The sequence below is a fragment of the Falco peregrinus genome, chromosome 1 (genome assembly GCF_023634155.1).
Source record: "Falco peregrinus isolate bFalPer1 chromosome 1, bFalPer1.pri, whole genome shotgun sequence".
Classification (NCBI taxonomy): Eukaryota; Metazoa; Chordata; class Aves; order Falconiformes; family Falconidae; genus Falco; species Falco peregrinus.
The window spans coordinates 92,822,402-92,837,123 of record NC_073721.1 but is presented as its reverse complement, the minus strand read 5'-3'; the positions used below and the strand labels follow the sequence as shown (position 1 = coordinate 92,837,123).

The following is a 14,722-nucleotide window of genomic DNA, read 5'->3' as shown; positions in this document are numbered from 1 at the left end:
CAACCAGGAATGAGGCACTGCTGGACTTGCTACTCACAAACCCAGAAAACCTCCTCTGTAGTTTCTCGGTTAGTGATAGCCTCGGCTGCAGTGATGACAGTGTTGTGGAGTTCGGGATCCTGCTGAGCATGCTGAAGGTTAGTATGAAGACAAAGGTTTTACATTTTAGAAGAGCGAACTTCAGCTCGCTCAGGGCTCAGTTGGGAAGGATTCCATGGGAAACTTCCATAGAGGATAAAGGAGCTAGCGGGTGCTGGGAGTTTTTCAAGAACACTCTCCTGGAAGCACAAAAACAGTTCACCCCCTTTAAAGACAAGGGAAAGAGGCAGAGCAAGAGACCCCCTCAGCTTAACTGTGAGCTTCTGAGTCTGCTCAGAACGAAGAGAAGAGTACCAGAGGTGGAAAAGCAGACCTACAGGGAGAGAGAGCTACAAGGGCATTGCCAGAGCGTGCAGAAACGCAGTCAGAAAACCAAAGCTCAGCTCGAATTGAAATTGGCCAGGGATGTCAAAAACTACAAGAAAGGGTTCTTCAGGTACAAAAATGACAAATGGAAACAGAAGGAAAATGTTGGCCCAGTGTTACAAAGGAAGGGTGAATTAGTCACCAAGAACGCTAAAAAGACAGAGGTTTTCAATACTTTCTTCACCTCTGCCTTTACCAGCACTGCTGGGCCCCAAGCCTTGAGAACAGAAATCCAGGTTGGTGCAAACACACACACACTGTCAGTGAGGGAACACTTGGTATGTGAACTATTACAGGAGCTTGACCTGTGCAGATCAATGGGCCCTGAAAATATCCACCAGAGGATGTTAAGAGATCTGGCTGACATCATTGCAAGACTGCTCTCCATAATCTTTGAGAAGTCATGGAGATTGGGGGACATCCCAACAGACTGGAAGAAGGCTAGTGTCACCCCCATCTACAAGAAGGCCTTAAAAGAGGATCCAGGAAGTTATAGGCATGTTAGTCTTACTTCAGTACCTGGAAAAGTTATCAAACAATTTCTCCAGGGGCCTATCACAAGTCAAATGAAGCACATGATTGGGAAAAGCCACCATGAAATCACCAAGGGCAAATTGTGCTTGACAAACCTGATCACCTTCTGTGACAAAGTACCCTGCTCAGTTGAAGCAGGGTGAGCAGTGGACATGGTCTACCCGGATTTCACCAAGGCTTTCAATATCGTTTCCCACAGCCTCTTCCTAGAGAAACTGATGTGCTACGGTCAAGATAAGTGGTCTGCACAGCAGGTGGGGAACTGGCCAACAGGCTGCACCCAGAGGGTGGTGGTAAATAGCTCCTTCTCAAACTGGCAACCTGTCACAAGTAGGGTCCCTCAGGGATCAGTATTGGAACCAAGACTGTATTATATCTTCATACATTATATGGATGATGGGATAAACTGCACCCTGATGAAGTTTGCTGATGATACCAAACTAAGTGGGGAACTGGATGCTTTGGAAGGAAGAGTCACCCTGCAGAAAGACCTGGATAGATGGAAGAGTGGGCTAACAAGAAACTTATAAGGTTCAATAAGTGTAAGGTCTGGCACCTGGGAAAACATAATCCAGGAGTGCAGAACAGGCTGGGATCCACCTGGCTGGGGAGCAGCTCTGTGGAAAGAGACCTGGGGGTCCTGGCGGACAACAAGCTGACAGCATGCTGCTGCAGCAAAGCAAGCCAACAGGATGCTGGGCTGCATCAACAAGGGCATCACCAGCAGAGATAAAGAAGTCATTACCCCACTCTACTCTGTGCCTCTCAGGCCATACCTGGAATTCTGTGTTCAGTTTCAGTCCCCACTATACAAAAAAAGACATGGGCAGGCTGGAGGGGGTCCAGAGAAGGGCCATAAAGACGATCAAATAGCTGGGTAGCCTGCCGTATGAAGAAGGGCTGAGAGAACTGGGTTTGTTCAGCCTTAAGAAGGTTTAGGGGAGGACTTATCACCCTGTTCCAGTATACAAAGGGTGGCTACAAAGAAAATGGCAAGTCGCTTTTTACAAGGGGTTGGGGTCTTATAGAAAAGAGATGAGGGGTAATGGGTACAATTTACTCCTGGGGAGATTCCTATTGGACATGAGGAAAATTTTTCACAATGAGAACAACCAGTCATTAGAATAATCTCCCCAGGGAAGCTGTAGATTCCCCAACGTTGGACACAACATTCAGCTGGACAGGGTGCTGGGCCATCTGGTTTAGACCATGCTTTTCCCATAGAGGTTTGGAACAGATGATTCTTGAGGTCCCCTTCCAACATGGTATTCTATGATTCTGTGATTGAACTTGGAACACTGGGGATCAGTCTGAGGATCTCTCCTTCCTCCTTCCAGGAAACATCAGAAGTGTAAGTTTTTGGTCTTTTTGTTCTCAAAATTTTCAGCTAGTTATAAAGCCAGAGAAAAGAAAGTGATTAGGTTAGTGGGGATTTGGGACTTACAGGTATGAAAAGGACACAGCAGGAAATGAATATGCTTGTTCATCATTCTGGACTTATGTATAAATCACTGTTTATGACTAGGAATGAGTAGACTTGGTGAATCTGCCAGTCCCATGCTGCTGAGTCATTGCCTAATTTGCAGTTGGTGAGACCCCACTGTCAGGACCATACAGCAAGGGTGCAAAGCTGGCATGCTCAGTTAGAAACTGCCTGTGGGGCCAACACGGACATGCTCAGCCAAAGGGTACACCATGCACCCTGCAGCAGATACCTCAATCCCATGAAAAACTCAGTCTGACACCTTCTCTTGAAAAAGGAAACCCAAGCAGAGCTTGCTCTTTTCAAGTGCTTCCAGAGAGGGAGGGATGAAAGTGACAGGAGTGCTGCTGTCAAACAGTTCAGTGCTTTAAGGACTCAGCCAGGATCCTGTCTTTGTCTACAGGGATTCAGTCCCACACCTCCCACCTCATCTGCCTACCAACTGTCCTGGCAAGAGGCAGTCTGTTGCTTCTGCTAAAGTAGTGGCCCTTTCTGTCACTCTGCTGAAAATGCAGGGCAGCAGGGAGAGTCATCAGTACTTCAAAGCACATCTGGGCTCAGGAGTAAATAATATGGCTCATCCACTAGGTCCCATCATGTAATTAATACATATGAACATTCTCTACAGAAGTTTTTGATGTAAAAGGAAATAACAAAGTTCCCAAAATAATAATAAAAAAAAAAACAAAACCAAAAAAAACAACAACAAAACAGAGTTCCCAAATCTAGATCCTCTTTCAGGGCTTATACCAAAGTGGGTTGGATCCATGCAGAAATAGGTCCTCAGCCACAGGATTCTGAATATTTTAACAGCCTCTGAGCTGGATCTTAAAAAAAGTAAGAGATTTTGAACTATTTAAGGAATCTATGAACACTTTGAATTTCTTTTCTTTCCACCTTCCTTCATGAAATTCTGCATCTATGTTGTCTACTTTAAATTTTGCAAATCAATACTTTCACTTTCTTTTCTCTGATTTGCCTCCAGTGAAGAGAAACTTCAAGGCAAGTGGCCACATCAAAGCAATCCATCTCTCTGAATGTGGTGATCCTTAAAACTAGGACACTGGAAAACTCCTAGTTATTAATATATAAATATATCTCTCTCTTTTTCTTTCCAAGATAGCTAAAACATAGCAGCCTGCACTTCGAACAGGGTGTTCAGACGTTAGTCCTCCTTTTAATGTCACCAGAAGAACCAAAAGCAGAGTGCTCCAAGTATTTTACTGAAACAGTTCCCAATTTTGTGAGGCATTTCAGTGCCTACCTTATACCCGTAACACAGCAGGTGACTACTGACTTCAGGGTCCAGACCTTTTACAGTTACTGTAAGCGCATATATTTTTTTTTTAAATAATTTTCAGGTGTCACAGTGAAATATCCTGGATTATACCTCTGGTTTGTACTTGAGCCAATAAAAGAAAAATAATTTCAAGCATCGAACACAACATGAGAACTTCTTGATTTCTTGCCTCAATCTCAAAAATCTATGACTGGAAATGTTCAGAACTAGCTGACCCTGCTCTAGGGTAGTGATATACTAGATTATCTCCCAAGATCCCTTCCAGCTTTGCTTTCTGTGATCCAGCATGTGGAAAGATGGCAGCAGCAGCTGCTCCAATTGCTTTCCACAGGCTCTGTGAAATGTACAGTTTAGAAACATGATGTTTGCATTCAGTGAAGTCCTCAGTCATGCAAGCACCCTACGCTCCCTGTAATAACATCAACTAGATTTAAACCTGCAGAATCAAAAACCGGCACACTTTTCAGCAACCTGCCTGCATTTTGAAGATAGTGAATATAAAAACGTGTTACTTGCTCTCATCAGGATTTTCAGCCTAGGAACCCACATAATACACAAAGCAATTAAATTTGTAAAGCCAAAAGTGATATTTGCATGTTTATAGCCTCCACTTTCTCTACAGAGAAATCACCATGCATAGCTCTGTCTTCACAGCATTATAAAAGGAAGTCCATAGTTCATTAGTAAAGTAGAAATTCAAGCTATGTTGTAGGAGCAAAAATAAAAATAAAGCCCAAACTAAAAAAAATACCAAACAAAAAAACCCCAGAACACAACAACAAACCTACAAAATATAAAAGCTGCCTGGAATGAGAAATGGAAAACCATACAGAAACAGCTGTATATAGAAAAAGACAGCCGTAGGAACTGCATGAGAACTGAAATAAAAGTTAAATTGAGAGGAGGGGACATAAAAGGCGACTGAAGGAGGCAGCTACTTAGCAGCAGGCACTTCACAGAAGTGACAAGTCCCAGCCAGAGAGTCAGCAACATCAGAGCGTGGAGCAGCACAAACACATAGAAGCAGGGACAGAGAGGCAGAAACAAAGGCCAGTTGGTGCTGGGAAATGAAGAACCACCATATAGAGCAATAAGTGATCATAAAGTCCCAAACAGTGAGTCACGATAGTGATTCTTTAACATTTTCTTATTTTAAAGATTAAAAACTGAGACATACTATTTGGGTCCTCATCTTCTAAAAAAACAAACAAACCCTTGTGACATGTATGTAGGTACAAGGGGTTAGGTTTAGATTTGGGACTTACTTTTAACAGGTTTTGGAGCAACAGACATCTCTCAGTAAGGAAAAAGAAGATATTGTGAAGCTGGTAATGTGCATATACTTTTAATTTATTAAATCCTGTTGGGCTCTTAATAAACTGCCACTGTCGATTTAAACATTTTCAGTGCTAATCATTAAATATATTTGCTTGTCTGTTATTTAATATCTAACAAAATTGCCTGTGTATCTTAGCTCTGCAACAGAAAACTTTTACAAAAATTAGTACAAAAGACCATCTTTTTCTATATGTTTCATACATACCTCAGAAAAAACATGCTGTTTAATCTTCAAACCACATAGTAAGAACTGACTCAGAGAACAATAAATTAACGCTTTGAATAGCAGTTGGGAACTTGATATACATAGTATTTAAATTCCCCTATAAAGAGAGCTTTCAAAAAATAACCAATTGCAACACCCTTGCTCAGAAAAGTACTCATAATTAAACCTGCTTTGTTCTACCTTAGACAATTAATTCATGACATGCCTGAGGAACCTGCCTGGGGAAAGCACCAGTTTCCCTGCCCTGCTGGCTTTAGTTTGTTAATAACAGCTTTTGCTCTTTTTCTATTTGCAGATTTATCACCCATAAGCACTAGAAAATCACAGTCCACTTCTTCAAGCTAGAGCATTTTCTGGACATAAAAGAAATAATTTCAAAGGAAGGACTAATAGGTTCTGGTGTCAACACAATCCAACATAATAATAAAGCTTCTTCACTGTGGCAAGAGTTCATGGCTGCAGGCATTTGACAAGAAAGGTAATTTAAGCAAATTAAATCAATTTCAAACAGGTTCTTATGGTTCTGGTGATTTGAAAAGCACGCTGTAATGCTGAATTCAAGGTACATATTTCAGATGGGTGTTCTATAATAATTCTCTGCATAAAGCACATGGCTGGTATTTTGTTTGTCAAGAAAAGCTCAAAGCCTCCACACAAGCAATTCAAAAGCTGCTGCTTGCTCCAGATCTATGATGGTCACCCATAACTTATGTGCACTGCACCTTTCTAAAATCCCCTCAAACTTTATGCAAGTGATCAGAAAGAAGTGTGCTTTTATATTGGCCTGAACATCAGGAGATGAGGTCTCAAAACAAATCTAACAGGCAGTCTGGATGGTCATGGAAAAAAGCCTTAATCAGTTTGTGCCATAGTTTCCAACCTGTAAAAATGGCCATATTTTTTCTTCCACTTCTTGTTCTAACTTTTTAGATCAAGTGCTTTGGCATGAAACTGCCTCTTCCTCATGGCATTTTGGGTAATTAATAGAATGGCGGACTGATCTAAGTTTCCTCTGTGAAACAGTACTACACCATTACTAGTAATAAAAAGAGCATTTTAACTTAAAAGGAAGCTTATTTTGGCACAATATACAAGCTTTTTCATCTACTGCACTACAAGCTATTTGTGTTTATCTATTCTAGGGAGCAAGGTGTTGAGGCAGATGACTATTATTTGCTTTTTAGCTTCGTGCACCCAACAAAAACACAACCATGTGACAAATCCAGTTTATGTCTCTAATCTCCATCTGAAAACTTTAATGGCAATTTTAATCAAAACACATGGCAATATCATAGACAAGAAGATCAAGCATGCTACAGTCTTCTGTTCTTCTAAAGTCTTTTGACATGACTGCTGTATTTCTCTTTATGTAATGGAAAAAGATTGTTTTGCTTTTCTGTTTAAGTTTTTTTTCTGTTTGTTCCGTTTTCAGACACAGCTCAAGATTATCAAGGGGTCTTGAGAATAATTAAAAGGAAAGGGAGACTGATTAAAATGAAGAAGTGGTTGAGCTTAATCTGGTATTGCTCTATAAGACTTTAGGTATGAACAATGTACACTGTTTTTTTTAAAGTCACTTTCCAATTGCTTGAGAAGGCACAAGAATCTTGTGATGGAAAGTATCAACCAGTTATTAGGAAAAAAAATACATTTTCCCATCAGATTTTGTATGTAAAATTATTTCCCCATCTCAAATAGGATAAGTGAAATCTGTATATAGGAAACAGACAATCAACATCTGAGATACAGATTGGCTTTTCTTTGAGGAGCAATAATCAAGGACTTTTCAGTACAGAAATGAGACAACCAAAGGGAATATGAAAGAATTAGAGATAAAATCTGAGAGGTATGGAGAAGGTGAACAGTTTCTTTCAATATAAGAATTTAGACTCCAAGCTAACAGAAGGCAGCTTCAAAACACACAGAACAAGATGCTGTGTTGCACAATACAGATATAATTTGAATTCCTTGCTACAGGCCATTGCAAAGGAAAAAAAAATATCAAGAACAACCAATTCCACAGCATGAAAACTTAAAGAGAGCCATGAAAGACAAAGATGCTATCTGTGGTGCAGGAAGCCCCTAAACTGTAATGTCAAAAGACCTAGGTAACCATTGCTGGCAATCGTGCTGAAGAAGTTTGCTGTGCTTTCATATTCTTGTTTTTCAAAAGCATACTGGCTGCTGCTGGGGGTGTAAAATTTGTCTAGAAATGGGCTGAAACCAGAACAGCTATACTCTGACAGCTTCTCACTTAAACACTCCAGAAGGAGGCATGTTTTGTTCCTGGCCCATTTCACTCTCTCCAGGAGCAGTTGCTCCAGGAGAGATTGTTTGCACAGACAGGTCTATGATTCTCATCTGCAATACCACTGTATGAGGTTTCCAAATAAACACAGTAGGACTGCTCATGTATGTGATACAGCCACAGAAAATGTGCCTTCACACTCAGAAAAAGGACCCCTGAACGTTAGCATTTAAAAAAAAAAACGCCATTACACAAGTAAAAATGTACCCCCACCGTATTTCTTTAAAATTTTGTTCATAGATTCAGGAAGGATTTCTCTGACTGTGAAAAGAATAACTTTAGTTTTCTGTAGGACTGAATAAATCATCTTATTTTAATTACATTGTTCTTCCTAACACCACCAGTACATGACAATGTATTGGCTGTTTCTATAGAAACCAGAAGTGCAAGTAGCTCCACCAATTTCTACAGCCTTTTTTCATATTTATATGCTATCCAGAGACAAATTCATTAGGTCTCCTAAATACATGCTACTTAAAATGACTGCATCTCATCCGAAAGAAACTGCAATAGAATGTTTCCAAGGAAACAAATGCACTGCACTTACACTCTGAATTTATTAATTTTTTTAAACTGTGCTTTAATGACTTAGGCTTATTTCTTTTATAAACACAAGTATGGAGAAATAGCTCAATAACATAACAAGCATCTCTCATATTTTCTTTTTAAGCATAAAGCTATAGATAATAGTTGCAATATTGTAGCTAAACAATGTTCAGTCCACAGTAACAAACCAAGATGGGGGGGGAACCCTGCTGTTTGTTACTCTGCCTTTGCCTCTGTTAATAATAAAAATTCTGTAGTGTGTTTCTAGACTAATTTTAAAAGCTCAAAATAACTACTTCCACAATTTTTCTAGTTAATTTGTTCTAAGCTTATAAGACCTCGGTTTCAAAAACAGGAGTTTTATGTAAATCTTCAAATCTAAGTTTTCCTTAAATTTGTCTATCACCCCAAGATTATTCATCTGTTTTGAAACCTTCTTTACACCCTGAGAAAACATTATTAGTCCCAAAAGGCTAGACCTTTCTATTCATTTGTACTCTTCCCATTTCTAATAAGTCATTGCTATTTTTCCTCCATGACATTTTTCCCCCTGAATGTGCTAGCACGATACTTTCTGTAATACATATTTTTTGAAAAATAAATGTTGTCTCCATTTGGAGTTGTGCCTGATCTCCCCTTTAGCTAAATACCTAGGTTACTCCCTGCCTTCTCCAGCTTTAATGGCTCTATCAAAGTCCAAAATCATAGAGTGGTATCAAGTAAGCTTCATGCAATCAACCATTGCTTAACTCCTATAACCTTTTTTTTTATATCATTTCTTTTATTTCTATATCTGTAACTAATCTTTCTTTCAAAGTCTGTTCTGTGGCTGTGTCAGGTCACACTATACTGGGTCTCCGCTGCCTGATGCCCTTCCTCTCCTTCCCTCCCCGTTTAACATAAGCAGTGGATTTGCATTTCTGGAGGTCCAAATGCTTAAACTATTGCTTAAAGATCATAGCCACAGCTCTGTCACCTTCCACTTAGTCTTTCTCCAGATTGCTGCATGGTGCTTTGACAGGACTCTCTGCTCCGACAGCTAAAGCAGATAGCTCTTGCCAAAGCTCCAATGGGCCTCTGTGGTTTATAAGACAGAACACAGACACGGACATCAACAGACAGGAGATCAAAACCAAAATACATCCAACAGATGAATGAAGTATTCTTCTATTTTTTACAGAGTCCAAAAAACTGTTAGTGATCTCCTTACCTCTGAGTTCCTTGTGGTTTTGCATGCACATGATAAAGCATCAGCTCCTGAACGCTTACAAAATGTTAAGAGTTTCATCAATCACAGCAGAATATAAATAAAAGGTAAAATATGCAAAACTCAAAAATAATTATATGGATACATTTAAAAAATTTAAATGAATACCTTCAGATACAAGTTCTTGAGCGCTGTATGTCCTTTCAGCAGGGCTAATAGCATCCCTGCCTTACACTATGCAAAACCTTGCTGACATGTATATAAATCTTTTCAACTCAGTTTGACAATTCAGTCAGGATAAAAAGAACTTCAGCTACTTAACAGTACTACCAGTACAACACAGTTACAGTTGTAGTCTTGTTCTGACATTACATCTGTGTAAGCTTAGAAACCCAATTTAAAAAGGAAAAAAAATTTACCTGTAATCATATTTTCTTTTGTGAACATGATAAAGTCGTTATTGCTAAGCTAAAGGATACAAGTCTCAACCCTTTGTTCTCTTTGGTATTTCAAGGAATATTAAAATTTCAGGTAGAATGAGTGGTTCAAATATATATTGTCTCCTGTCTGAAAAGCTAACGTAGATTGCCCAAAACAAAGTGACTGTAATTCAACCAGTTTATGCTGAACACCTTAAGAAATTCTTCCACAGCTCAGGGAAAGGGACTACTTCTAAAATACATAACTACATTAAGGTCTCAGTGTTATTGCATAATTATTTTACAGGGTTTTTCTAGGTTCAACTCTGAGGTCCAAAGATCCCATGGGGTCCGTTCAGTATGATGCTCTCTCCTTGGTTGACACTGCAGAGATATTTTTTTTTGATATAAAAAAAGCATAACAGCTTACTTCCAAGTTTTCTGGTCTTTTCATAACATCTCTATAAACATTCTCAAAATGTTTCATAAATTTAATCAATTTATTATACAGCAATATAAGATCTTCAGAATGATCTTTTCAGCATAGAAGCAAAACTGTGTTTAACACGAACATAAAGAACTACCACTATAATAAATCTCTACACACTATTCAACTGAGGGGTTTATTCTCTTTTTTCCCCCCAGGCTTTGATTACTTGTCTGTGTAATTTTGAGATGCCTGTGTACTTTACATTTCACTAACCAGTTAAGAAGCTGTTTCATCCATTAATTTCTGAAATATATTGTTTAGCTTTATGTTGAGGATTTTAACTTGCTTATTGATCTTTCATTCTTTATCTTGCTCAATACTCAATGTAACATTTGAAATCATTTTGCCTATTTGCTCAACAGAACATGGATCGCGATAAATGTCTTTCAACTTTTTTTTTTTTTTTTTAGATCTACCTTTCTGATTAATAGCCTACTGTACATTTCTCAATGTTTTAGTAGCTGAAAGGCTGCCTCAAACCTATATTCATTTTCTCCGGACTTAGAAATCCAATTTTTATATCACATTCAATACATGAATAAATATTAGTAATTTATGCTCATAAATTTATGCTCCAGTTAAAAATGGGTTGCACATCAAAAAAGTGAGATTTGTAAAGTACTAATTTGGAAAAATACCACTATTAGCTATTCTACATCATTTTCTATCAGCAGAAAGCACCAATGTGGTACATTGGCATAAAGCAGCCCAATTCAACCACTGCATGTATGTGTAATTTTTTGTTATTAGTCATTTTCTCTACCTCTGTGAAGCCTAATGCTTTGCTCTGAATTTCCACCAAAAATTCCCTCATTTCCTGATATACAATTATCATTTTGCCTCCCGTAGTTACATTTAAGATGTACAAGTGGGTAGCCTGTTAAAACACAGGAGTATATCCTAAAGAATGACCTCAGAAATTGAATTACCAGCGAATGCTGAAATTGAGTTTTCAATGTGCAATGAGTAACAAGATTCAAGCTCTTGATTTAGGATGCTCACTCTATTGACAGAATATGCTGCAGAGCCTGAAAAGGCTATCAGGAGTATGATGATGGGAACAAAATAATCATTAGTTCACTCACACATCATTGCAAGCTGAATGACAGGTTAACACACTTGAAAGAACAGGCAAAACAGGAAAATCTTCTAATGAATTGGGATGAAAGAACTTGAAAGATATAAATGTTGTTTGCATCAAAACTGAAATGAAGTGGCAAGAGGCCTCAGACATCTATTTCAGTTAAGAGCAAATGACACTTGTTAGAACAGGACAAGTTTCAAAAAATTGGCCAGGACACTTTATTCAATCTTGAATTTGGCCATAAATGCATAAGATGGAAAAGACAGAAAGCATTCTGTTTTTATCTTGTGAATATAGATAACAGTATAAGCTGAAAGCAGGAATATCTGAACAATTATTTGAATCCCCTCAAACTAGGGAGAAGCAGACATGAGGTACTGATGACATTGATGATTCATGTCAAACCAGCATACTGTCCTACTGAGAGTATGAAATGTAACTACGCTATTTTGCAGTAACGATGCATAGGTGATACTCACCATTCTGCAAGAAGCCATAAGCAATGAAAAGAGCTGATATTTTTCTCCCTTTTCTCCACACTTAGCTATGACCATCCTTGTTCACTCCATACACACCCAGTCTTTCAGATTTTAAAACCAATACAAATGTAGGTGTCTAACAGTCTACACCTATCACTGAGCTACAGCTACCCCAAATGGGGAAAAAAATAAAAATCACAAGGATAACAGAAGCTCCCACCCCCTTTTTGGAAAAAGTAAGAGAATAAACCACACTGCTGCTTTAGACAATCACAGTACACACAAAATTATGGCTTTCAAATAAGCAAATATATCAAACAAACAAAAAAAAATATCAATATCCGTTACCAGGCTAAACCCAAGCCTTCCACTTTATAATGTGATTAGACATTGCTTGTTTTTAAAATTCATATTCCTCATGCACTACTTAATTGGTTAGAGTTTTCCAACTCGTGAAGTTTTACATTAATAGAATTGTTTCCCAATGAACAAAGCAGGTAACAGCTTCTAAAAACTCCCAGCGATAACCCAGTACAGGCACTATGAAAAAGAAGTAGGCTGGGATTTTGTTTTACCAAGCCTAAAACCTTTCCTATTTTACCTGTCAGAATACACATTAATTCATTTATTCTCTGGGAATGTAATTTTTTTTCCCCTGTAATACAGTGGGATGTTTCCGTTATCTGTTCATCTGTTCATTACCATCAGCTTATGGACATAAGTTACACACAAACTTTCTAAATACTGGAGTGTCCTGCAGGTACAGAGACAACCACTGTGTGCATTCCTCAGTGAGCAACAGCTCTCTAAGGCAGGTGCCAGGGCTGGAGCCTCAGCATTGCAAAAATGAGTGTATAGTTAGTCACCGAGATGATAATGCATTATTCGGCTAGTCTCATTTTTGCTTTGGATAGCATTCTGGCCACAGAACGTATGGCCTTTTGAGAAACCACATCATAAGATGCAATCAAAGGATGTCACAGCATGCGATGCTATAACATACAACACACAACAGCAACATTCTCAGTCCAAAAGGAAAAATTGGCAACAGTATTAAAAGCATAGAGGGAATGGCCCATGGAAAGACAAATATCCCATTGTACCCATGTGAAAAAGTCACCATGCCCAGATCAGTAAGTATGGATTCAAAAAAGTCAGGCAGTAAAGCATAAAGATACAATAAAACACTGTTTGAATGTCATAAAGATCATATACTGCCTAATTAGCAGAAAACATGAGGGCTAGTTTAGACAATGCATAGTCAAATTAATAAAATGTTAATTATTCATGTTCCTATTCTACACAGATATAAATGGTTTTTACGGTCTCTGTCCTCTGGAAATGAATCACAGATGTCACCTAAAGCATTCACTACTGGCTCTGCATGCAGACACACACAAGCTTATGTGTCATCCCCTGCAACCTACACAAAGGTGTACCCCAAGCATAACTGTTATTTCTTATAACTGTGCAGTTGGTAAAATACTGAAAACTGCAGGTTTCCTCTGTGATTTTGCCAGATGTAGTTTACACAAAAGTTACTATATCTGAACATCACTTCAAGCCAGGCTACTGGTAGCCAGAATTACAGAGGGTATGAATGGGTAGGCTGTTAAAGTCCACAGTTTATCAGTACAGATTTGCTCCTTTGCCTTCTTACAATGCCTTTGACAAAGGACAACACCTCACAAACTGCATAGTGCCCCTTATCTTTTCATCTTCTACTGCAACCTCCATCTCAACACATCTGCTCCTCACTGCAATAATGCCTCATGTAAACTATGTTCTACATCTCTCTACTTACCTTCTCCCTGTTCCAGCAACACTGTACATTAGTGAAGGACACCTGGTTCCTCTCTATTGCTGCTTTTCAGGAATGCTTTTCCAGGACTCTTCAAGACAATATTGCCCCTTTGTCAACCAGCAAACTCCAGTCTTGTAGCACCAAAACGCATGTATTTCTGTGGGAGGCATCTCCTGTGGAACAGCAAGCTAAGGTGGCTGGCAAAATTTGGCAACCACAGCCTGGGATGCACATGCTGCAGTCCAGGTTAAGAAGCACATGCTGTCCCATACCTGCTCCTGTCCACAAGAAACTGTTTTGTGAATCTATGTTTACCCAGGCCTGAACTACAACCAAGTTTGCCAGACATATCAATTAACAGTTTGGCTGTGGTTGAGCTGAGGCACCACCAGAATTCAAAACCTGAAAGGACGGACCTCCTTTAAGAGATGAACACATTTATTGTCTTCGTTGCTTGGAATAGAATACTGCTTGATACCTCGTCTGGTACCAAGGGAAAGCACTAATGAAACTGGCATTTCACAAGGGGAAAAAAGGACCAAGAACAGCATTTTTCAAGCCATTTTTCTTGGTGATGCCATAACATTGTTCAAAGATAAAACCAAAACACCAGGGATTGGCAGAGATACTCACAATAGGAGAGCAGCAGACTCAGGAGATGACTCAGAACTAATTTATCTAGCACAAGCATTAACATCTGTTATTTAGCCCCTTAACTCGAGTCAATGCAAATTTTGCTTAGTTAGTCCTCAGGTCTTGTCATCACAATCTCTGCTATCAGAATTGCTGAAAAAAACCCATCTTATTCAAGTATAACCCTTGAACTGTAAATATCCATTGTAAGTAAATCTTTAATTTCCTTGAAACTGAATTTTTTCTGCTATCCTTATTTTATGCCTTCTCCACTATCAATATTGGAGATTGTCTCCTACTGTCTGTGAAAGATTTCTAACCATATCTGACATGAACTACCATCCAGACAGGGACATCTTTGTCATCATTTTGGTTGTTGGTTATTATAGAACAGAATAACTTATTT

General features: G+C 38.8%; 1 protein-coding gene across 1 annotated transcript in view; it reads right to left on the bottom strand.

The window, feature by feature from the left end:
• Positions 1-14,722, bottom strand: part of WDR25 (WD repeat domain 25) — a 64,984-nt gene that overhangs the window by 5,062 nt on the left and 45,200 nt on the right. The window lies entirely within an intron of this gene.